This window comes from Ursus maritimus, unplaced genomic scaffold (genome assembly GCF_017311325.1).
Source record: "Ursus maritimus isolate PB19 unplaced genomic scaffold, ASM1731132v1 scaffold_1, whole genome shotgun sequence".
In the NCBI taxonomy this organism is placed as follows: Eukaryota; Metazoa; Chordata; class Mammalia; order Carnivora; family Ursidae; genus Ursus; species Ursus maritimus.
Window position 1 is genome coordinate 81,145,157 of NW_024423343.1, and position 27,138 is coordinate 81,172,294.

General features: G+C 35.8%; 1 pseudogene; it reads left to right on the forward strand.

Moving 5' to 3' along the window:
* The first annotated feature begins 2,984 nt into the window (after positions 1–2,984).
* Positions 2,985–27,138, forward strand: part of LOC103667724 — a 52,206-nt pseudogene continuing 28,052 nt past the window's right edge.

Consider the following 27,138-nt stretch of genomic DNA (forward strand, 5'->3'; position numbering starts at 1 on the left):
AAACAATATCAAAGCCTTAAAAAGGATCTTCATTTAGAGATGGATTTTGCCATGTAAAATCTATTCAAAGCTAGAGATCTTATCTCTCTTCACCAGGAAGAAATGTGTAAGAGGAAGGATTTGGTTTCAAATTGTTTGGTGATAATATTGTTGAAATCGAACTTGCTTTTTTTGTTTCCTTGCTATATTTTACATTGTAACATATAAACAAAGTAGTTATTTTTCAGAAACAAAGAAGTATCTTAAAACTACTCAACAGAATTTGAATCTTCCTGAAATGTGACCTACACATTTCCTGGCAGTGTATTGTTCCCAACCTTCATGCTAAACTTCTCTGTTAGACGTACAACTTGATGGCGATGTCGGATATGAAACTACTGTAAGTACTTTCCCTTTTAAATTTGAGTTGTCAAGTCACGTTATCTAGTTTATAGTACTCTGAATTATATTCAGTGCTTTCCCATTCTTTGCTAACACAACATCTCATAAAATCACATAGGGTAACATAATATGACAGTTAAATTTAAGAGACCTCTTATTTTATTTGAAATTCAACCAATGTTCCAATTTAATGGCAATAGATGATTAGAGAAGAAATGACATCCTCATTTCAGAGATATTTTTACTCCAATGTATTTTTAATGCTCTCATGTCTTTTATTATTTTGACAGGTTTTCAGAAACGGTTTCAGAAGCCCTTGTTTTGGGCCTGATTTTTATGAAGAGAGATAGGGACGTATTTAAAAGTTTTAAGAGCATGCTATTATAGTATATGATACTATTGGATGAAAAAAATTTCTTAAATAGATAATTTAAATATTTACCTTTTTGATCAAACTTCCTAGTGAAAACGCCTGTAAAATAACGAGGAGGCAAATAATTTCCTCTCAGTAATCTTTTTTCTTTCTCTTCCTTCCTTCCTTCCTTCTTTCTTTCTTTCTTTCTTTCTTTCTTTCTTTCTTTCTTTCTTTCTTTCCTTCCTTCTTTCTTTTCTTTCTTTCTTTCTTTCTTCCTTCCTTCCTTCCTTTCTTTCTTTCTTTCTTTCTTTCTTTCTTTCTTTCTTTCTTTCTTTCTCTTTCTTTCTTTCTTTCTTTCTTTCTTTCTTTCTTTCTTTCTTCTTCCTTCCTTCCTTCCTTCCTTCCTTCCTTCCTTCCTTCCTTCCTTCCTTCCTTCCTTCCTTTTTCCCCAGAGACAAAGAGAGTGCATGCAGGCAGCGCCGGGGGTCGGGAGTAGAGGGGCAGAGGGAGAGAGAGAGAGAATCTTAAGTTGACTCCACGCTGAGAACAGAGCCCTACAGGAGCTTGATTTCATGACCCTGAGATCAAGGCCCTGAGATCACAAGCTGAACCGAAAGCAAGAGTCAGTTGCTGAGCAGACTACGGCGCCCAGGCACCCTGTCCTCTCAGTAATCTTTTAGATGTTCTATTTTGTATCATGCAACCCGAACCGGCTCAGAACTCAAGCAATAATTACTTTGAAAAGTTCTGATGATGTGGCACTGGCACTTACTGAGAAGGGGTTATGGTATGTAAGCATATGATAATATCTTTGATAATTAGAAGCAGAAGACAGACATCAAGTAACAAAAGATGCATAACCAAGATTGAACGTTGATTTTTAAGAAAATAAAATACTGTTTTTCCTGGATATTTTAAGTGCCTTAGAAGATATGATCTCTAAATAAACAACGCTTTTATGGGAAAACAAACACACCTTGGTACTTTCTTTGTAGCAGTATTTCTGTACATGGTAAAATGCTGGAAACAGTGCATTCACATATATTGCACCCTGTGATCCTCACAAACGTCTGCAACATTTATTTCTCCCGTTAATCAATGAAAAACATGAAGATCTGCAAGGTTAACCGGCTCACCTATTCCATACAGCCGCGTGGCAAGGTCAGCTGGCCCAGACCCAGTGATGATTTCAACTCGCTGCTTTACCATAGGCGGCAGGTAGGGACGTGTGCTGGTCTGACTCTCTTCTCATAGCGCATTATCCTGGACGCGTGATTAACCAAAACTCCAGGAGGTTTTAGGTTTTTGTTTGTTTGCCTGTTTGTCTTAAATGTCTATCATTTTATAGCACCTGTGCTTACATTTCGTGTGTAGGCTTCTTAGTCTCCTACTGCAGTAAAAATTTAAGTACTGAAAATTTATAAAGAGAACTGAACCTCTGTTAGCAGGTAAAATTGGGAAGAGACAGATCCTACAGGGCAAAAGAGCCATCAGAACAATACAGGACTAAAATATCACCTGCTATTTACATAACAGCCTCTGAGGAGTTTAAAGCACATTACAAATCCAATTTGACTAATCCCAGTGAAGAGTGAGGCGCTGTGCAGGGAACTGCGAATGATCACCGCCCTCATTAACAATTTGCACTACACTGAAGAGGGACTGTGCCTTCTTCTCAGGTACCATAAATCTGTGACACAGCTGAGGCTGCTGGGACACAATCGAAAACTGGGGAATGAGGCAGAGAAAAGCAATGGGAAGAGGGAAGAACCTAAAATTACCAAAAGAAAAAAGAAGGAAAAAAACACCCTCTCCTCACCTCAGCAAGGCCTTCCAAAGGTCAGGTCTGCCATGACCACATGTCTGAGACTCCTGCTTCTCTCTCTCCGTGTCTGTCTTTAATACATGTTTGAATGTATTAAATAATTATAAATGACCGCTTTCAAGTTTTGCTCACTTCATCAGAAGATTAACACCTCAGTAATGTTCATAGTTTGAGGAGGACAAGATACCAACTCCAACAAGGTTTATCTTTAGTTTTTCTCTTCAAACTTAATTCCTTAAATAGTTAACAAATATAGTAGCTGTCTTTTCCGGAGTACCTCTCCAGTGACAGCCACTCTTAAGGTGTGCTTTTACTCCCTATGCCCTTTACCCCTCATTACAAACTTACAAGTATTATTTACATTCACATGATGGAATATTACTCAGCCTCAAAAAAGAAGGAAATCCTGCCATATGCGACAACATGGTTGAACCTGGAGGACGTCTTGCTAAGTGCAGTAAGGCAGACACAGAAGGACAAATACTGCATGATTGTACATGAATGAGGTATCTTAGCTAGTCAAATTTGTGGAAGCAAAGAATAGAATTGTGGTTTTTAGGGGCCAGGGGAGAAGGGACAATGATTTGCTAGTCATCAGGAATAAAATCTCAGTTATGCAAGATGAGAAAGTTCTCGTGAGCTGCTGTACAGCATCGTGCCTCCAGATAACACTTAAAAATGTGTTGAGGGTAGAGCTCATGTTAAGTGTTATTACCACAGTAAAATAAACATAAAAATAGACTATATACTCATTTTAAAGATGAAGAATCAGAGTTTCGGAGATGTCAAAGAAATGTCCCAGGGTTATAGAGATGATAGGTGGTAAGCCAGAACACACTGTGTCATTCAAGGTTCTCAAGATAAATATGAATAGAAACTGTAGATGGAGATTATAATATTAATATTATCTATACGATATATATTATTATATATACAAAATATATATGGAGAGAGAGAAAGAGAGATTTTAAGGCATTGTGTTATGTGATTGCTGCAAGTCCTAAATCCACAGTGTAAGGCAACTGGCTGGAAACTCAGATACGATTTGACCTTGCATTCTTTGATCCTAAATCTGTAAGTCAGGACATCAGGTGAAAACTCAGGAAAGATGTCTACATTACAGTTTTGAGGTAGAATTCCTTCTCTGAGAAACCTCAGGTTTTGCTGTTAAGGTCTTGGACTGATTGGATGACTGAGGTCCACCCACATTTTTGCAGATCATCTCCTGTCTTAGAGTCAAATGTGAATTACATCTAGAAAATACCTCCACAGCATCATCTAGATAGCATTTGACCAAGCACCATTGAGCACCATTTCCTAGCCAGGTTGACCATAAAAGCAACCATCACAACATCTAAAATCCAAAACCACATGCTAAAAAGTCACATGGCAATGCCTTCAATATCAGAAGTTTCTGGAGGTCAGTATCTTACCTATAATTATGGAATATAGGTTGTTGACATTCCAGTTACCTATTTACTTCAATGCATTTTTTATTATGTGGTAAGTATGTGTGTGTACGTGTGTACACATATGAATACATATATACATATACATGTACATACTAACCGATTCAGACTGAGACTAGTAGCTGGCCAATCAAAATTAATAAAAAGTGAAAAAAATCATAATTAATTTTTTAAAAATGTTAACACATTTTAAAGCAAACAAGTTGTGATTTACATAAATTTTGTTGATTAGTAATTTATACTATCTTAGTGATATTTAGTGATATACTATTCAGCGATATACTATTTTACGGCATCTCAGACACTGTGTCCCCTTTGAAAACCATAGCAGAGCAGAGATAACGCAAAACGGTAGTCTAGCTTATTATAGATATTAATACTATCTGATTATGTATACTCATCCAAAATTTGCTCCACTAGTAAGTGCTTTTAATTTTTATATTGAGTAACACTTCATTCTGGTGATCTCCTGAAATGGACCAATTCTAAATCTATGGCAGATGATAAGATCATTACAACTTGTGTTTGTGACCCAAGGGATAAAATACTCTAATATTTTTACAAAATCTCTGCTTGTGGAGACTTAGCTATGAACTTATATTTCTAGGGGCACCAGGGTGGCTCAATCTATTAAGTGTCTAACTCTTGGTTTTGACTCAGATCATGATCTCCATGGGTTCCACGCTCAGTGGGGAGTCTGCTGGAGATTCTCTCTCCCTTTCTCTCTCCCTCTTTCCCTACCCCTCTTCGTGCTTGCCCTCTCTTACTCTCTCTCTAAAATTAAATAAACCAATCTTTTTAAAAATTATATTTCTATATAATTTTAATTCACCAAAAATGTATTTTCCCCTAAACAATGATGTGTTGAAAGGTATGATTTTCAGGTCACATTTTGTTTAGCTATTTTATTAATAAATGTCCCTATGTAATCTGTAAAGAAGATTTTTGTATCAGATTAATGCTTTAGTAATGAATTTGATGGCATTCTAATTATAATTAATACCCTGTTTAATATATTACAATAACTACTTCAGTTCCTTTAAAAACTTGTTAATATTTTTATTAAAACTGAGAGAAAAATCTTAGAAGCTGTCAATAGTTAGAAAGACATTTGCTACCATAAATGATTTCTATGATAATTACAAAAATGTGGACCTTAAAATATTATGTAAATTTTATTAAGTGACAAAGTCATGCAGGTTTTGAGAAATTACACCACAGTTGCTCATTAACAGGTCTACATTAATGTAAATCTCTTTAAAGATTTATTTTCTCATTGTTTTGAAGAACAGTAACTTTACTGATGTATTAATGACCTAATTGTGACTAGCTGATCCCATTTTCATTTGAAGGATCGTTCCCTTGATCCATTCTATAAATACTGTATATGGGAAAAAGGAATTTGGATTGATGGGCAAGAATTGTAATCACCACACACAGATTTATGGGTTGAGGGAATAATGTGATTATGCAAAGAAAAATGAAATGATGCTTATGGGCCATTGATGAACAACACAGAGTGTTTGTATTTAGTATGTTATGGATGTGGAAGGTGGCAGAAAGAATTTCATGAAATGTTCGTTGTCTTGTAAGTGTACAAGAATCAGAGTACTGGAACTCCTTGTGTTGTGCCTTTAAGGGGAATATTTTCTTTTGTCAGTCACAGAATAAGATGCACTGTTGAAGCAGCCGAATCTTTCTTTGGAAATTCTCCAGATTCATATTTCTAAACAATTTTAGTCCTCAGCAGTATGATTTGTGTCGGATTATATTGTTCTATAAATCACTGTCCAGGGAGATTCAGGAGCCAAAGATTAGTGTTATCTGACAATTCCTGAAACGGATAATCATCAAAATAATTTGAGTTGAATATCCTGACATCAAACAAATTATTTAAAACTTAATGGATGAGGTTGGAATTAAAATTGTCTCAATAATATGATATTTGGTTATTATATAAAGGAAGACAAAAAATTGAGCATAACACAAAGATGAATAAACTTGAGGACTAAATATAAACTGAGAGAGAAGTGGGTTGCCTCTCCAGAGTTTAGTGGACTTCATCAAATTTGCTGATCTAACCAAATTCACCTGAATTAACTGTCAAAATTGATTATCTTGTGAACAATTCATCCCGAAATGTGGATTTGTGTGTGATTTTGAAAACTAGGGATAGTTTGTTGGAAAGCTGAACTTCATCTTTTGCTATTTGCTTCTTTTTATTTTCGACATTTTTATTTCCAGAAATGTAAAGTAAACGAAATTTGCTAACATTTTGTTGATTTGCATGCGGTCACAGAGGTTTGGAATTTTTTTTTTTTCCTGCCAGATAGAATATTTTAACTAGCAGCTATTAAAAATGTGCATTTTCCTTCAATAACTAGATGAAATTTTGTTTTCTCTACAGAAGTTCATATGACTTCCTTATGAGTTTAATCTTACGTTTTCAGAATTTCCTTAAAAAAAGGTCTCTGCTTCTTGTCACCCTAATTGAGTAATTTGTAATTGTTAACTCAGGATATTGACTCCCTGAGACAACAGTGACATGGAAACCCACCTTTTGCTAGCATATAACATACTCCAATTTCAAAACAACTTCATTCCCATGTAGCTGATTTGTACAAGTAAAAAGGCATAAACATAAGGGATATACAAAATTAGTTTTTCACTTTGAGATGGGCATTCAATTAGCCATAAAATTAATACTTGGTACATCTGTTTTTCTAATATGGACTGTAAATGACAGTGGTGTTCAAAATTGGGAATTCAATTTGAGTTTATAGTTGCACTATTTAAGAAAGTGCATCCCTAGTTGCTAAGACAGCAATGTCAGCAGTTAGAAACAGATGGGGCTATGTCCTAGGATTGTCACATCTTGTGTAGGCTGCACAGGTCTCCTTTCATGTAGCAGGAGATGCCAATGCTACCTGTATCTTAGGGTTGCTCAGATGATCTTATGAAATGATATGTATCATTTATCAAGCACTCAGTAACTTCTAAAGACTTTTTTCATGCTTTTCTTACAACAACCCCTTCCAACTCACCCTTATTCCTCAGTCTAGGCGTGATGGAGTATAAGCTTGTTGGCTAACCAGGTCCTGCACTTGTCCACCTTTTACACTTTGCTGGGTCACCCACCTTCATGCACAGTTGCCTTCTCCTAGTTTCCACCTGTTAAAAAATGGCCTACTTAGGGGCGCCTGGGTGGCTCAATCGTTAAGCGTCTGCCTTTGGCCCAGGGCATGATCCTGGGATCCTGGGATCGAGCCCCGCATCGGGCTCCCTGCTCTGCTGGAAGCCTGCTTCTTCCTCTCCCACTCCCCCTGCTTGTGTTCCCCCTCTCGCTGGCTGTCTTTCTCTGACAAATAAATAAATAAAATCTTTAAAAAAAATGGCCTACTTATTAAGGCCATGCTTAGAGACCCTTATTTATGAAATTTCACCTGATTTTCCCAGCCTAATGCTGAATTGAAATGGCTCTTTATGAAATTATGCTGCTTCTTTTTACACTTTTCATATTTTTCCTGGGATTATATGAATTTGTGAGTGTGCACTTGTAACTTCTTAAGATGAGGAAACATATGCATAGAAAGCAAAAATCAGACCATAATAATGTAGCTGAGTTTGATCACCTGGCTATATCTATCTGTCTCCATCAATCCACCCATCAATCCACATCACCTCTAACTTTGCTTTCTATCATTCTTCTCTTGCCTATTTTCTTTCTGCAGGTTTATTTCCTAGGTGTCCATTAAATTTCTCCCATGCATGGTCTTTGCACTGGCTGTTTTCTCTGTCTGGGTTATATTTCTCCCAGATATTTACCAGACTAAGTCCTTCACCTCTTTTAAGTCATTGTTTTAATGTCACCTCAGTGCATCTTTTCCTAATCACCTTATTTTAAGTTGCCAACAATTACTGCACTATGGATCCCTTTTACCTCACTACATATTGTCTTTTTTTTCCTCAGCACTAACTACCTTCCAGTTTATGTCACTCATTTATTGTGTTTATTATTTTTATCTAGTCACACTATAACACAAACCTCTCGAATGTTCTTTAGCGCCTAGAAGAGAAGCTGAATTGTAGAGACACATTGATAAGATTTATGCATGTCTTGTGTGGCGGTAGTGTCTTTACTCTCCTTGCAGAGCAGCATTTCACGGAACGACTATAATACAATACCTTCTCTTTCCTCTTCTATTGCCAAAGGTAGTTATTGCTAATTTGGGGTTATTTCTAATTTTCGACTTTTCATAAAGCCAAAATTTGGTTCTTTGAAAATATCAACAAATTAACAGATACTTAGGAAGACTAATTGTAAGAGAAAGAGGAAGAACACAAATTGTCATTATCAGAAATGGAAGAGGAGTTAACAAATCCTAAAGTTAAGAGAATGAAAAGAAAGCAGACGGTTTTTACACCAGCAAATTTGGCTACTTAGAAGACATGAAAAGATCTTTACAATTGTGAGTTAGGCAAAGATTTTTTTAGATATTACAAAAAAAAAAATCCCCACACAAACAAAAAAATGATAAATTTGATTCTACCGAATTAAAACCATTTGCTCGTCTAAATACAAAATAAAATAAAGGAAAAGGCAGGCAATAGAATGGGGGAAATTATTCACAATACATATATCTGACAGGGGACTTGTAACCAGAATATATAACCACTTCTTATACCTCAATAAGAAGACAAAAACTCAATAATATGTTAGCAAAAGATTTGAACAAGCATTTCAAAAACAATGATAGAATAATGCTATTAGCACATGAAAAGATGCTTAAAATCATTCAGTCGTTAGGGAAATGTAATTTAAACCACAATGAGCTAGACATTTATTAGAATAGCTAAAAATACAAAAGTAGACAATAGTAAGTGTTAAATTAATTACACAAGGAGGCCATTAGGCAGCTCTAATGCTGTGGCAGCCTATCTAAGCAAACCAAAATCTAATCCTGTAAATGCATCAAAGTTACAAAATCAAACTAGGACAGTCAATCACAAACAGCCAACCAGGCTTTAAGCCAATCGAATGATTTCCTTTCTTTGCTTCCCTACTATTTCTATAGAAGTTTTCCTTGTAGTTCCTGTCAGTGGAGCTCTCCTAATCACTTCCAGTTTGGCACTGCCCAGTTGGAATAGATTTTTGCTCAAATAAAGTCTTATAAATTTTAATACACCCCAGTTTATCTTTTAACACAAGTATTGGTGGTGAGGTAGAGGAAATGATACTCCGATATCCTGCTTAAGAGAATATAAAAGTATATTGTTACTTTAAAAAGCACATCGGCATGAATGAATCTCAAAATTGTTATGCTAAATGCAGGGAGCAAGGCACAAAAGATTTAAGACACGTTAAATGCTGGAAAATGCACACCAATATTTGTGACAAAAAGCAGATTGGTTGTGCCTGGGACCAGATGTGGGTAAATGACAAACTGTTAAGTGTCACAAGGAATCTTTTGGAGGTTGTGGAAGTGTTCTGTATCCTTATTGTGGTGGTGGCTTATGTATGTATATATCCATCAAAACTCATCAAATTGTACAATTTAAATGGATGTAGTTTATTTTATGCATATTTTCACTTTCAATAAACTGTTAAAAAAAATAGATGACTCAACCCAATGGGAGATGCTCAAAGGAGCCTCCTCGTGTAATTAAGGAGAAGAACAAGAAGGAAGGAAGGAAGGAAGGAAGGAAGGAAGGAAGGAAGGAAGGAAGGAAGGAAGGAAAGGAAAAATAAATGAAGAAGGAAACCAAGGGAACTCAGAAATGGACACAGGCCATTTTTTTTTTTTTTAGGTTTTTTTTTTTTTAATATTTATTTTGTTATATTAGTCACCATACAGTACATCCCCAGTTCTTGATGCAATGTTCCATGATTCATTACTTGCATATAACACCCAGTGCACCATGCAATATGTGCCCTCCTTAATACCCATCACCGGCCTATCCCAATCCCCCACCCCCTCCCCTCTGAAGCCCTCAGTTTGTTTCCCAGAGTCCACAGTCTCTCATGGTTCATTCCGCCTTCTGTTTACCCCCCCCTTCATTCCTCCCCTCCCTCTCCTCCGATCCTCCTATCTCTCATGTTCCATAAATGAGTGAAACCATATGACAATTGTCTTTCTCTGCTTGACTTATTTCACTTAGCATAATCTCCTCCAGTGCCGTCCATGTTGCTGCAAATGTTGTGTAATCATTCTTTCTGATGGCTGAGTAATATTCCATTGTATATATGGGCCACATTTTCTTAATACAGTCATCTGTTGAAGGGCATCTCGGCTCCTTCCACGATTTAGCTATTGTGGACAATGCTGCTATGAACATTGGGGTGCATATGGCCCTTCTCTTCACTACATCTATATCTTTGGGGTAAATATCCAGTAGTGCAATTGCTGGATCATAGGGTAGCTCGATTTTTAACTTTTTAAGGGACCTCCACACTGTTTTCCAAAGTGGCTGGGGCCACCCTGATGGCTAATGATTTTGAACATTTTTTCATGTGTCTGTTAGCCATTTGTATGTCTTCATTGGAAAAATGTCTGTTCATATCTTCTGCCCATTTATTGATTTGGTTATTTGTTTCACGTGTATTGAGTTTGGGAAGTTCTTTGTAGATCTTAGATACAAGTCTTTTATCTGTAGTGTCATTTGCAAATATCTTCTCCCATTCCATGGGCTCCCTCTTAGTTTTTTTGACTGTTTCCTTGACTGGAACACAGGCCATTTTGATTCTAATATAATCTAATACTCTGTCTCTTCTGACATCTCATGGTCTTTGGACTGGAAATATTTAACTGAGGGGCTGATTCTATAATTACCATCCAGCCAAATGTCACCAGAAACATATCAGTAATTGTGGTGTTTCTTAATTGTTGTATTAAGGGAAAATGCACCACAGGACATCTCTATAACAAGGTTTAAAAAAAACTTATAGGGACACCTGGGTGGCACAGCGGTTAAGCGTCTGCCTTTGGCTCAGGGCGTGATCCCCGCGTTATGGGATCGAGCCCCACATCAGGCTCCTCCGCTATGAGCCTGCTTCTTCCTCTCCCACTCCCCCTGCTTGTGTTCCCTTTCTCGCTGGCTGTCTCTACCTCTGTCGAATAAATAAATAAAACCTTTAAAAAAAAAACTTATAAAAGGATTTAGACTTATTTTAGGTGATTTTCATGGGGGAGGAGAGATTTAAAGAAGTGGGACTTTAGATGCCCTCAGAAAGCTGGAGGACAGGCATACCCTGTCTTCTTGTGTTTCACGTTATTGTGCTTTGCAGATACTGCATTTTTACAAGTTGAAGGTTTATAGCCACCTTGCATTGACAAGTCTTTCCAACATCATTTACTCACTTGGTGTCTCTGTGTCACATTTTGGTAATTCTCACACTATTTCAACTTTTTCTGACATTGAAACTGATATAGAAGCTTTAGCGAGTTATCCAAAAGCTCTACCTAAGATAATTAATAAAGGTGGCCACAGTGAACAACAGATCTTTCAATGTAGACAAAACAATCTTATATTGGAAGAAGATGCCATCTAGAACTTCCATAGCTAAAGAGGAGAAGTCAGTGCTTGATGTCAAAGCTTCAAAGGACAGGCTGACTCTCTTGCTAGGGGTGAATGGAGCTGGTGACTTCAAGTTGAAGACAATGCTCATTTATCATTCTGAAAATCCTAGGGCCCTAAGAATTGTGCTGAGTCTACTCTGCCTGTGCTCTATAAGTGGAACAACAAACTGGATGACAGCACATCTGTTTACAACGTGGTTTATTAAATAGTTCAAGCCCATTGTTGAGACCTGCTCAGAAAAGAAAAAAAAAATTCCTTTCGAAGTACTATTGCTCATTGATATTAATCTGGTCGTCCAAGAGCTCTGATGGAGATGTCCGATATTAAGGTGTTAATGGGCAGCATCCATTCTGCAGCCCATCGATCAAAGAGTAATTTTGACTTTCAAGTCTTATAATTTAAGAAATAAACCTCATAAGGTTATAGTTGCCATAGATAATGATTTCTCTGATGGATCTGACTTGCAATCTCATGATAAAACTGTAACATTGCTTCTTATGGATGAGCAAAGATCATGGTTTCTTGAGATGGAATCTTTTCATGGCAAAGATGCTGTGAAGATTGTTGAAATGACAACAAAGGATTTAGAATATTACATCAACTCAGTTGATAAAGCAGTGGCAGGGTTTGAGAGGATTGACTCCAATACTGAAAGAAAGAAAATGTGGGTAAAATGCTCAAATGGCATCACATACTATAAATTAATCATTTGTGAAAGGAAGAGCAAATTGATGCAGCAAACTTTATTATTGTCACACTTTAAGAAATTGCCACAGCCACCCCAAACTTAAGCAGCCTTCACCCTGACCAGTCAACAGCCATCAACACTGAGGCAAGACCTTCCATTAGCAAAATGATTATGACTCACTGAGAGCTCAGATGATGGTTTGCATTTCTTAGCAATAAAGCATTTTAAAATTAAGGAATGTACATTTTTTAGACATAATGCTATGGCACCCTTAATAGACTACGGTATAATGTTAGCTTTCATATGCACCAAAAAATTCATTTGACTCACTTTGTTGTGATACTCACTATACTGCGGTGATCTGGAACTGAATGCACAACATCTCCAAGGTGCACATGTAATTCCGTACTTTCTTATTTTAACAAATTTTATCTATTGGAAGCACAAGGTTAAAGCTGTGATTAGTAAAGATCCAGCAGTCACTCATATTCATCAGGATAAATATAGTTTAATCATTTTGTGTCTTGGACACTGGTCTGGTTTCCTTATGTTCAGTCGTGATTATTGCTTTGCTTTGTCTTTGTCTTGATTCATCATGGTCACAGAGTGGTTTTTTTTTTCCGACGTTTATGCTTTATGAAATTGTTTATGCTTAACAGGAGAGCACCTAGACCTACCAGTGAGTGTTATACCAGCTCATGTCACTACCAAGGCCTAGCTGATAATACTTGGCTAGCTCACAGATGTTGGGGGCTGCTTTTCTCTTTCTCAGCTGAAAAAAAAAGCCCAAAACAAACAAACAAAAACTTTGGAAAAATGTCCTCACAAAGGAAGGGGAAAAGTTTGTTTTCAGTGATATTTGAGAAAACAAAACAATATAGAGGCATTGAATGATCTTATGAGTAACTGTAATAATATACACATTCTTAGAAGTTGATGAAATGTATAATTTTAATGGAAATGAATTACCAAAATTGACTAAAATTTTAGCCTGAATTGATTTCACTACAAGGGAACTAGACTGATCAGATCCTTTTCTTTGGAAATTTGGAGTTTATCTGATTAACATTTTTAGTCCTGTCGTGTGCTTTGATCTAAAAAAAGTTGGAGTATTTTTCAAAATTCATATTCTGCCATGTGAATCAGGGTATAGATTGACCTAAAATCTAATGAAAAAATAAATGTGTATTCAGAAGAAAAACAAGAAGTAACATCTTTGATTGACTCCCTGATGTCTTTTTAGTTTCCATTCCCATTTCTCTTCATGATCCAGCTGCATTACTATTCTTGACCTTTATGAGATAGACAGTATCATTTTTATTATAGTCCCATTTTATTTGCCTAAACTAAAAGGAAAAGCTTTTTGTTTCTTGCAACAAAACAGTCCCAAGAAATTTAAGCCTAAACATCATTTTACTGTAACTATAAATATTCAATACAGGAATGAAAGGATGTTTTATATTGAGAAAATATATTTATGTAATAGATGACACTAAGAGGTTAAATAATAGTTCCTGCTTTGGTAATGTTAATTTATGTCTTTCATTGTTGATGCTTTATCATAACACGTCTAAGACAGACATGCTCTTCAGAAATACCTAACAAAGATTTTAAAATTTCATATGATCGTGTCTAATAGAGACCTTGTGAGTTTGAATATCTCAGATTGATGTCTAGAAAGGGAGGAGAAGTTAAAAGAGAGGAAAACAAAAGTGGATTTCTACCATTAATATTAGACAAGTTTGAATTCAGCGACAAGAGCATTAAATGATTAAGGGAATATTTATCAAATTTATGATCTATGATAAAGATAAATCTCTTTTGAGTCCATGCACACCTAATAGAATAGCATTACAATGTAAAGTAAAACCTGAGAAAATATAGTAAAATTATGACACAGTTCTATATATTGGAAAAGTTTAGCATATTACTCCAAATCCTTGAAAGTCCGCTTGGTTAAAATATATGAGCCTATATATGGATTTGCATATGAATGATACTGACTATTCTGTTGATAAAAATGTATCTGTCAAAGGTCTGTGTGGATGACAAACTCTGTGGTAACACAAGACCCCTTCTCAGTGTTCGTGCATTGGTGTAGTACCCTCCCCTTGAGTGTAGGTGGGAGCTGTAACTTGTTTCTAGCCAATAGGATATGGCAAAACTGATAGGATTTCATTCCCACGATTGTGTTACATCATGTAAGGTTTTGTCTTCTAGAAGACTCTCACTGTTTCGCTGTCCTTGAAGAAGCAAGCTGCCAAGTTTGAACTAAGAAAGGACCACACAGTACAATACTGTGCTGACCTCTAAAATCTTAGATGCACCCGGTGGACAGCCAGCCTAAAACTGAAGCTCTCAATCTTGTAACCTGAAAATGAATTCTGCCAGCAGCTTAAGTGAGCTTCCAAATTGACTCCTCTTCAGTTGACCCTCCAGCTAAAAACACATCCCAGCTGACATCTTTATTGCAGTCTGGTGAAACCCCAAAGCCAATAACCTGATTAAGCCACACCTCCACTCCTGACCCACAGAAACCGTGGGAAAATAAATATGTATTGGTTGAAGCTGCTGAATGTGTGGCACCTCGTTACACAGCCCTAGAAAACAAATGCCGGTACCGGTCCCCGAAGTAGAGGGCTTCTGCCCAAAACATCTACAAAGGTGGAAGCGCTGTTTGAACTGTGAGTGGCTAAAGACTGGAAGAATTTTGAGGAGCATGATAGAGAAAGCCTAAATTGCCTTGAGCATATCGTTAGGGGAAATCTGCAGATTAAAGATACAGTTGGGTTGTGCGGGTGGCTCAGCCGGTTAAGCAGTCGACTTTCGATTTCGGTTCAGGTCATGATCTCAGGGTCGTGAGATGAGCCCTTGATCTGGCTCCGTCCCCAGTGCACAGCCTGCTTGTCCCTCTCCCTCTGTTCCTTCCCCTGTGCTCACGCTGTCTCAATAAGTAAATACATAAAGTCTTTTAAGGAAAGATGCAGTAGGTGAGGGCTCAGAAGGCAATGAGGGGCATGTTCTTACAAACTGGAGCCAGAGGGACCTCGTGATGAAGTGGCAGAATGCTTAGAGCAGTTGGCTCCTGCAGTTCCATAGAGCTGAACTCGTGGGTGGTAACTTGGTCACCTACCTGAGGAGATTGCTTAGACAAGTATTGAAGACGGTCACCCTTTGTTCTTGCTGCTTATGGAAATATGTAAGAGGGAGACCAGCTGAGGTAAGAAATGTTAAGTAAATGGAAATGAGGACGCGGGACCTCTGCACACCTTCAGAGTGGTGTCTTCCAGGCACATCAGCAGGACCGAAGACAGAAGATTCTCTGGAAAAGATACATGAGTGTGGCTTTGCTCTAATGGAGTGGACTTAAATAAATGGGAGACACATAATGTTCTTGATAAAATTATTTTAACAGACACAATGCCTGTTTAGTCCAAGCCTTTAGCTTGGACTAAAATGTACAGAGAGAAGACAAAATGCAAGGTGGCTACTCGACACCCCCAGAATTCTGTCTCATTCTTTCTCTATCTATATATATTATGTTCTACCTCTAATTAAATATGTTTCAAAGCAACTGTCTTTGTGTTATTAATTTCAAAAGTATATTTTGCTTTAAATGGAAAAAATACGTACATAAATTTATGTAAATCAATATAAATATATAAATATCTTGCCTATACTTTCAATTCTATTTTGCCTTTTCCAAAAAAAGTTATGTTTATATTTGATTTCTTTTCATTTTAAAATTAACATTAATTTTAAAATATATATAAACATATATATTTTACTTTACTACCTTTGGCTTGATTTGCTACTTCTTTTCCTGGATTCTTGAGAAGCCATGTATATGGAAAATTTGTTTTATAAATAAACTTAATTAAGATCATAAATTTCTCTCTTATATTGCTCCCAAGCTTGTCTCTTTAACCTGTGAATTATTTTGACGAATGTTTAAAGTGTCTAAATGAATTTAATATTTTGGGGTCTGATTTATTGCCTTTAATGTTATAGATATTAGGGAAGGTTTATATCGAATATTTAGAGTTTTTGTAGCAGATGCATATTAGTTATGGATTAACCGTTATTTAAATTTCTGCCTAATACAATATATGTTCTATATATAAAAATGGATTTCCTGAAATTGTGTCATCTAAAGCTACTGATGTACTAGTATTAAAATCTCTCACTGTGATTGTGGTCGTTTCCCAAAGTTACTGCATAATCTGTCTGTTTTTAACTTTAATTATCTAGAGAAGCTTTCTGATGTCCGAATCGAGGTGATAGAGGGCAGAAAGCCAAAGAATTTTGTTTCTGATTTCTGTCACTTCAATTTAAATTTCGTAAGTTAATATGATCAATTATTTTTAAGAAAAAAAAAGTTGTATGAAATGTTATGACTAGGCCAGAATAGGAACCTAGGGGTAGATCATAGAAAGACAGTCTCTACATTTTATCTGAGCCCCTCACCATCCCTAACTTCCCATTAAGAATGCATCATGTATCTATTAGTCACAAATTTGTATACATTCTTTTAAGACCTATTTATATTTTAATCCACTACCTTTTCAGCATAATGAGTCCTTTATGCATTTTGCTTACAGAATACATTTATACTACTTTGAATTTGTTCTCCCATCTACAATGCTTTCTTTAAGGGTCACGGGATGGAGAAATCTGAACTGTATATGGACTAAAAATGCACGGCCTTATTTTCAGTTTAAAATCGCAAGATTGGTTTAGATAATACTTATTCTTGATATGACAATGAAAACTTTCTAAATGCATCAAGGATTTCCCAGAAAAAGATACATTAAACCTTTGGGTACCAAATAATCTGCTGTTATTCTTTCTTGCATGCATATAGTTATACACTGCAGTGGCTACTTTATTTACATTACACAGGAGAGTGCCATTTAAGCCATAAGTACAACTCTACATAATTCAACTTAGTTTAAACATCTTGCTAGAGGAATTGTAATCAAATTTAGCTTCAGGACATACTGTAGACTAATACAAAAGCTCTATATGCACAGTTAAGATTATACTACAAATGTGGTTCCTATTTTATTATTTGATGAATGGTATGTCACAAAGTGTTATGTGATTCCATAATAAAAGATGCTATTATAATGCCTCTGCCCAGAAGGACAAAGTTAATCTTGCCGAGAGGACTTGAACTCTCAAAGTCTAGAGTTAAGTAAGTTGCCTCGGGGCTCATTCTTTTGAGTTCTTGGAGTGGAAGAAAATCTATGTGGGCACCAAATCAGGTCTCCCAACTGTATTAGGATTCCAAAAGCATGCTTTCTAGATGTTACATCGCTTATGTCAAGTATTACTTTAAAACACATATACACTTAGATGTCTTTAAACCATTAAAGCAGCTATCCCTATCAAACTCAGCAAAAAGTTCCACTTGTGAACAAATAAGTGCAGTAGTTTAGATTCAAGCAGCAGGGATGTGTACACAGCCCAACCACGAATTACTTTCACATAATGAACTTCCTCCTTGAACCATCTCAATTCCATTAAAGCTGTCTAAGAAAAAGCATTCTCTCCACAAGAGTACACAATGCAAAATAAAAAATCTGGGAGCCATAAAATAAATTAATTGATTGGATTGTATCATTGGTACGCTGTGTTTGAACAGATGAGCTGCCTACTAGGTATGCTTCATTGGAAGAAAAATCCCATCAGCAATCCCCGTGTATCCCAGAGCACGATGCAGCTGGGATAACGTTGACCACGTGTGGTTAATAAGTGAAAAGTGTGGGTCTCCAAACTAGAGGACACCTTGAATACTAACTTAATTTTTAATTTTCCTTAAACTAAAACTACATTTTTATTTTATTGATTTGTAAAGAAGAGAGCCTAGACAAAACATATTTTGTGAAGATTAATTTAGGTCCTCATTTTAAAGAGATCATCCCCTAATTTTGTGTAATAGAGTTAGTAATATGGTCAGTAAAGTTTTTCTAACCTATAAGGACAAAATGAAGCTTCACATGTTTTTTATTTTTTTGCGTTATTTACATCATATACTTACATATATAATATATAATATGAACATCAAAGCTTTGACATTCCTGAAAACTTGAGGACTCAAAACAAGAAACATAATCATCTGGAAGAATTGTTGGAATAGTAACTCTGAGATGAAAAATCATGATTGGCTAAGAGAAGGCATTTAGAATGAAAGTATTTAACAATAGCACCACTAGTGCAATGCTATTAATAATAGACAATTGGGACAGAGTTCATAATGACTTAATCCCTAGTCCATTAACTTTTATGAATTTAATAAAAATCTATTAAAATGAAAATATGCCACATTGAAATTACCAAGCTTGAATATGCTTATTTTTGATGAGTTTCTAGAATGCATTCTGGTATGAATTTCCACCATCTAAGTGAACTGTGAAACAAATTGCTTTATTTACCGTTATCCTAGATTTTGTTTTAGCTTGTCTCTTTCAGTTATTCGTAGAAACCAATGTGCAGTATAACAAAACAAAGTATTACAGAAAGTTCAAATTATTTTCACCGAATTTGTAGAAAACCAGCTATTGTTTAATGAACCCTGATGCTGCAGTTACTGATGGTTAAAACAAGAAGTTAGAAATAAATCACTGTTTTTCTCTTCCTCATTTGAAAGTACTTGGCATTTTGCTACTGTAAAAACCATAAGGCCCAACATATATTTTCAAATGATTTTGTAATGTACTGAGAAAACTATCCAGACACATTAGAACGATCAGTTGTTGTTTAGAGAAAACTGTGATCAGAGCTACTGTCTTCCAAGCCGAAAAAATTAAAAAATTAGAAAAAAATAAGCTCGGTTAGTGGCATCTATGCTGGGAGAACAACACCCCTAGCACGTTTCCTGGTCCTTCTACATTAAGTAGTTGCCCTCAATTACACTGGTACTTTTACCCAGAAATGGTAGATTTGTCATTTTCTCTGAGCGTGGTATAGAATGTCTTCCTGACATAGATTTAGTTTTTAACGCCCCCAATTTGAAGTTTTTCACTTGCTTCAGTGCATCTACACTAGTTTTGTAATTCCCGTCTCTAAAAGTTTGCTCCAGCCTTTGTATCATTCCATCCAAAACACACATATTTGCTGTGAATTTTTTTTACGTGGAAGTTTAGCATTGATTTCTCCAGAATAAAACGTTAAGGAAAATAGCATCTCAAATCCAGCATGATTTGGATGAGATGATACATTCTATTGTCAACTTCGTTCATTGAAATGATCTTACTTACTTTCAGCATCGCCTCAATACACATGAAGTTTCCGTATATAGTTTCTGAGGAGTATAAATGCCTTTCCAACTAACTCGGAAAGGAACATGTACGGTAAAGAAAAAAGTGTGGCTTACTCTGTTTAGAAAAAACGTAAAACATTTTCTTATTTAGCTTAAAGGGTGTTCTTAAATTAAGGAAATTTGTTTCTAAAGAAATCGTACAGATGATGAGCTGAAAAAAAAACTGTCTTTTCTTTCCCCAGCTCCATGGGTTGATGTTCTAGGATCTTTAGAAATGTAAATATTTAAGTGAGAATACATATCACCGCAGGGTATTTTAACTGTCACAATGAAGGATGGTAGTAAACTTACCAAATAAAGATGTAAGCAATAAAACGAGAAAATGTCTTGGCTGAACATAATAATAATAATAATAATAATAATAATAATAATAACTGCAATAATAAAGGAAGAAACAGCAACAATGAGGGCTGTAGTGACTAACACTGATTTAAGACCTATTATTTTACAGGCAAAAGAAAAGACAATTTCTCCATCACTTTATTAAAACATTATAAAGAATTTATGAAATGTGAACAAATTTCCAAGATACACCATGCCTAGTTTAGAAAGGCAAATTATCTAAGTGACTAGGTTCCTACATTTCTCACAGAGAGTGAGAAAGGGTCAGAAAGACTTACGAAGTTTGATAAATTTAGTACTAAAAGAGAAGAGCAGATGACCAATGGGGTTTCAGTTGCTCCTTTAGAATATAAGGAGAACCACATTATGGAGTATGCTTACAAGGCGATATTGAGACTCCGCAACAATTATGACAAGGACTCTGTGAGGTCTGCGACCCTTTTTCATTTTGTTTTGAGAGAGAGAGAGAGTGCATGAGTGGTGGGGAATGGCAGAGGGAGAGAGCTCAAGCAAACTCCCCACTGAGTGTGGAGTCTATGCAGGACTGGATCGCCAGACCCTGAGATCATGATCCTGAGATCATAGGTCCACACTTAACCAACTGAGCCACCTGTGACCGTATATGTAACATTGTGTATATGTGTACTTTTTCCAAAACATATGTTGTCAATTTTTACAATCATTTTTATCTGCAATAGACTCTCCCTCCTCTTTTAAAAAAATATTTATTTGTTTATTTACTTTTCAGTAAAATCCTGTATGTTCCGAAAAGTAAGGAAGCCAGGAACTGGAAACATTGCATCCACATTTGGTCTGCACTTGGGATAAATCCCAAACTCAAAATGTAATGTCCTGCCCACTGAAGAAAGAGAACACAAGGCTTACAAAACCACTAGAGATTTTGGTAGAAGAAACTTGGATAATGTTGACCTCCCATGGGTACTAATAGGCCCATTTCTCGATTAGAAAATTAAATTGCTCTGAAAGAAACAGCTGGTAAGAAGCAAAACTGGGATTTGGATGCCACCTTGTTTTCTGCTATACAGTGCAACTGTAAGAGAGCACAACCTGGTGAAACGTCTCTGATCCATGAATAACATGACAATGCAAAGGGCAAAGAGTGCAAGAAGGGAATAATGTAGGAAATGCCAAGCTGAAGACATTGGTAAATAGTTTTACATTGTTTTGGCTCAATTCGTGTTAAGTAATAGCTTGCTGTGATTTTAAACTCTAACGTTAAAATAATTTAAAAAATACAAATATACAGTTACAGTACAATTATAAATCTAATTAAATCTCTATTGTTACTAGAATTTATCCAAATTGGAAAGTAGATTTTAATTGCATTTTCAAAAAGATTCAAAGTGTAATGAACTCAATGGGGGGGGACTAATTCCTATTGTCTCAGCATATATCCGTATACTATTTTGAAATATAAAGTAGATTTTCATTTAGAAGATGGCAGCTCTAATCCGTTGTTGAGTATCCTCTTTTATTTATTTACTAACAAGTCATTTTTTTCCACCCACAAAGGAAAATTCCTTTAAGAATTAGTTCTACCGCTATATAAAGTTATCTTGAAAAATAGCAGCATTACAAATCAGAGGTCCAGGATTATGTTAGTTGTAATATTTATCCCTGAAATCATTTAAACACCTTTCATAATATAAATCTTTGTACACTATAGCTCATTTAACAGCCATTAACACATCTTCCATCTTAAGTCAAGTGTACCTACTAATAATGACTTAATTTTATTACTTAGACATGGTTTTACATTATTGGCAATCTTATATGAAGTCTGTGCAGTGTAATATGTAAAACTTCTGCAAAATATATTGGTAATCTCTTGATATATCATTTTGGGGCTACAATTTAATAAACAATCACATTTAGAATATAATTGTAAAATCTGCCTTTTGTAAGGCAAAATATAAAATAAAATGTTAATAAATCTAATTTAAAAGATTGAGTAAAAATGAATTTATAACATTTAAAAATCACTTAAAGCAGGGAACTCACTGTGAGTACATATAATAGAACTGAATGTACGTATATTTCAAGCATTTACACACACACACACACACACACACACACATTATTGCCAGAAATACTAACAAGAATAATTAAATCAAGAACAATCCTCAGAAATTTAAAATTAGCCTCCTTAGGCTGGTACTGATTTATTTAGTCAAAGGAAATCTTACATTAAGCAAAATCTCAGTGTGAAATATACCATTGGTTGCTCAAGGTTTATTTCATTTTTACTGATACAGTTCTAGAGTGCAGAATTTAAAAAGTAAGCTTATTCTAAATATTATATTTAATTGATAATTCTTTAACTTGATTTCACTTCTTGTTTCTTCCTGTATTATCTGTGGGAAATTGAGTGAATAAAACTCCTAACATGATGAAACATTGTATGAGAATTTCCATTTTATGCCTCAGTTTTCTTCTCTTTATCCAGTGATCAAAATACTAATAACCATATAAGTCTACTGCAAAGATTAAATTTATTATTAAATGTTTCATTTTTAATGTTATTTTGTATAGTTTTAATAATGTAATTTACAAAAGAATAATGTAATTTCCAATTGTTATTTGATAGTATATAGAAATGCAATAGATGATTGTTTTCAACCTTCTATTTAGTTACTTTACAAAATTTGTTTTTGTTGCAGTAGCTATTATGTACATTCTTTAGGAGGTTTTTGTAGATTTCTTGGGACTTTCTATGCCTGCTCATGTAGCCTACAAATAAAGAATGTTTTATTTCTTGTTTACCAAACTGCATGCCATTTATATGGTTTTCCTGACAACTTGAAATCGGCAGGACATCTACTACATTGTAGAATAGAAGTGGTGAGAGTTGGTATCCATGCCTTGTTCCAGATTTTAAGAATGTATTCAATGATATCAGCTCAAGTTTTTGTTTTTAATTTGTGGTTTTTTGTTTTTTTTTCATAGGTAGCCTTTACTAGATTGAGGGACTTTCTTACATTTCTAGTTTGCTGAAAGTTTTTATTACGAATGGACGTGGAATAGTTCAAATGTGGTGGGGTTTTTTTGCATCGAGATGATTGTATTATTTTCCCCTTTATTCTGTTCATTTGGTGAATTATACTGATTGATTTTCAAACATTATATCCCTGCATTTCTTGCATAAACCATTCTTATCCATGGTTTGTTAATTGTTTCATATATAGGTGAAATCATATGTAAATGGATTTCACTAGCATATTTGGCAAATTTTAGCAAACTGAAATTTTTACCTTTTCTATGTTTATGAGGGATATTGGTCTGAGATTATTTTTCTTACAATGTCTTTGTCTAGTTTTGATATCAAGATTTTTATGATAAATTGACTATATTTTAGCATTTCATATTATCTTCAATATTGATTTAATTAGACTTTCATTTATTTGTTTATTTTTATAATGTAGAGATAGGGAAACTGGAAATGTTTTACAAGAGTAGGGTGAGTATAGTCGTAGAAACTCGCATTTTCTGGCACTGCAGCCCAAATATTTGCATATACGAGTAGATCTAGACAAGATAGTATAAAACTCCATGAGAATGGGCATTAGGTGGGGCGCCTCGGTGGCATAATGAGTTAGGTGTCCAGTCTTGGTTTCTGTTCAGGTCGTGATCTCAGGGTTGTGATCTCAGGGTTATGAAATCAAGCCCCGTGTCGGTCTCTGTGCTGAGCACAGAGTCGGCTTCGAGTTTCTCTCTCCTTCTTCCTCTGCCCCTCCCCCCTTATAGGTAAATGAATCTTTAAAAAAAAAATAATGAGCATCAGGAAAAAATTAGTAGTGAAGCTTCAGTCTTGCTTCTCCTTCTGAACTGCAAGAGAGACTATGAAATAGGGTGACCTACTCTCCATCCAAGATCTCTCTGTAGGATAGCAATAGCTGGTATTTTGCATGCAGATTTTGCATACTTTGGCATGATAAATAAAAACTGATCACAAGTTTAGTGGTCTACGTAAGATGGAAGCAATCCTGACAAGACAAGGAGGTAGGGCAAAAGTGAGGTTTGGGTTGAGGGAGCTATGACTACAATAACGTTTTTTCAGTAAATGAAGGCAAGATTCAAGATCGTCAGTCATTGAAGCTGGAAGAGGCCTGTCACACCTTCTAGGAGAGCCAGTGACTGTGATAGCCAAACTACACTCAGCAAAGGGTCTGAGAGTCAATGGACTTCTTCAACAATGTGGCTTCTCTGACACTAGAACAATATATTATCCCCTATCTTCCATCTCAGGAGTTTAACTCCTACCAGGAATAAACAAGAGAAGAAAGAAGGTGAAGAATTTCAGGAAGACTATCTAGGTACTCCAAAAGAAACAAAACTGTGATTCATGATAACTAAGAATAATAAGTGAATTTGGATGAGAAGTCACATGTTAGACTGAGAGTCTAACGAATAGGATAAATGGCCTTCACTAGACAGATTATGGCCTCAAGTGTAAAGAGAGCTCAACTTTACAAAGTAACAATTCTCTTACATCTGCGCAGCACTTTGTAAATCATGACACTTTTACATGTAGAATCAAGATATTCTTAAGTAACATCATTCTATTATAAAGATATTTTTCTTAAAATAACCTATACTCCATACTCTCTTCAACTCCCAGGTTATGTTCTAAAATATGTTTCATACCCCGTCCAAGGCAAATAGTAACAACAGAGGAAGTGATTCACAGTAATCTAGATTATTCAGTCATAAAATGGAACATCTGAAAAACTGACTTGCTAAGCTATTATCATATGTATTTTCGCATAGCAGGCAGTCCTCTAACTTACAAACAGATTGAGTTCCAAAAGTTCATTTGCTAGAAGATTTGTAGAACTCAGAACATATTTTCCCTCTAGGAACAATGCTGGATGTGGTAGTTAGGTTATTACACGAGACCAAAAGCCTATCAAATCCATAATAGTTAAATTTAGTTTAATAAATGTTTACTGAACACTTATGGTAAGCACTGCTTGCATTAGGCTTTGAGGGTACAACAATTCACAGCATTGCATTCATAGATCCAAGATTTATCTCAATTATTAATATATGTTTGCAATAGATAAATACTTATCGGACACCTACCTTAGACACTGGAGGTATAATGTAAGCAAGATATGGGTTTTCTTTCAAAGAGCATGCTTTGAAGTAGAGAGAGAACATATACCCTCTTGATGAAGTTATGTATTGCTAAAGTGGTGTCATAAGGAAGGCTCTGGATGCTCTAAGTGTTAATAAGAGGGGACGCTGCTCTTGTTTGGTGGATGATTTCTCAGGAGAAGGCTGACATAAAGAATTATTGGGGTTTACCTAAACGAATCTGTGGGAAGAGTGGGAGGAGAAAGATTTCCTGGCATGAATAGAAGTCCTTAGGGGAGATAATACATTTAGAGGAGTTCCAGCAGTTATGCATCTTGGGTTGACTACACATAAGTAATGAACAAATTGATGAAATATACATAAGTCAGGGATTGCCTGATAATTAGGTTATGTTGCATAAGTACATTAAAAAATCTAGCTGAATTGAAAAGTATTCCAATTAGGCATCCAATTATATTTCCAGTAAAAAATATGGTTCATTATGGCTTTCTAAAAGTCCTGGTCCAATACATGGGAATAATTGGAAGGTTTTTCACCTTGTTGTTGCTGTTGTTGTTGTTGTTGTTGTTGTTGTTCTTCTTCTTCTTCTTCTTCTTTTATTCCTGAATAGAACCTATTGTGAATGAGCCATGATTTCACTGCCAGATATAGTCTAGGCTGAGCACCATGTTGTGTCTATGATGATCAATTTACTGATACAATGTACTTCATATATTAGATTGTACAGCAATGCCCCCACCATGAATCACGATGTCCGGTGTTCATAGCCTTCTGACACTGACTCTGGACTTGGCCCTAGGACTAAATTTGGCCAATAGGACATTAGCAAATCAGACACAAGCAGAAATTTGACGGGCACTCACAGTGTGGGAGTAGTCCTCAATTGCTCCTGGAAATTCTTCTCCTGTCAAGTAAATATGCCTAGGTTGGCCTACTATAAACTTGTAGTCTAGCCAATAGCCAGTCCCAACTGCCACACACATGTATGAAGCCATTTTAGAACACGCAGCCTCATTTGAGCTGCTGAGTTACTGGGCTTCTTGAAGGACCCAGAAGACAGCAGCATTACAGGCCAACGGAGTCCAGCACAACATGCTGACCCACATGATTATGAAATGGCAGTTGCTTTAGGCCACTGTGTCCTGGTATGATTGGTTATAGAGAAGCAAACAACTGATGATATTCACAAAAATATTTTGGGAGATCAAATAACCCATTTTTCAGAAGGCAAGTGTTTATGGATTCATAAGAGAGCTAGTGCACCACTAATAAAATCTCTATTTTCTGCTATAGTGTGAAATTCCTGAAAACTTTATAAATGCAATGTCACACCATTTACTTCTTCATCCACTCGCCCTTCCATTCATTAACAACTTTCATCGAAGAGCCACCACAAGCCAGATACTGTACTAGTTGCTTTGTATGCAAAGGTAGCTAAGATATAGCATCTCTGTGGTCTTGCCTTCCATCAAGGAAGAAATGCAGACAGGTAGACATGCATTCAATACTAAAGGTTAAAAGGGTTGTGGGAGATCGAGGATCCCCCAGGACAAAGGCTTCCAGAAGTGACTTCCTGGAGAAGGAAACATATCCGCTAAGCCTGCCTCCAGGGTCTACACTTATAATCATTTATATGTGTAGTTTAGATCATTATTAAAAGACTGTGTTATAAGTAGCAACTCTCCATTGCTATGGTATTTTAGCTTCTAATGTTAATAGTACGAAGATGAAATTGAAGTTCTCTCTCTGTTATTCATCAGGCTTAGATCTGGGGCGTTCAAAAAAATTCTCAGGGTTTATTCAAAAGGCCCATGTTAAAATTTAGACTGCTGTAATGTGTTAAGATTAGTATATGAAATGCTACATATGTCCTGATGCTCTTTACTTCCCAGATATAAAATCCTCTACAGAATTCATAACAACAAACCAAACTCAGCAAATCAATGGAAAGGACAGACTTGAAATAGTTATGCCAGATAACAGTGAGACCAAAACTTTCTCTTGCATTGAGGCTGACAGTAATAAACTGTAATCAAATTTGAACTGCAGTCATGGGAA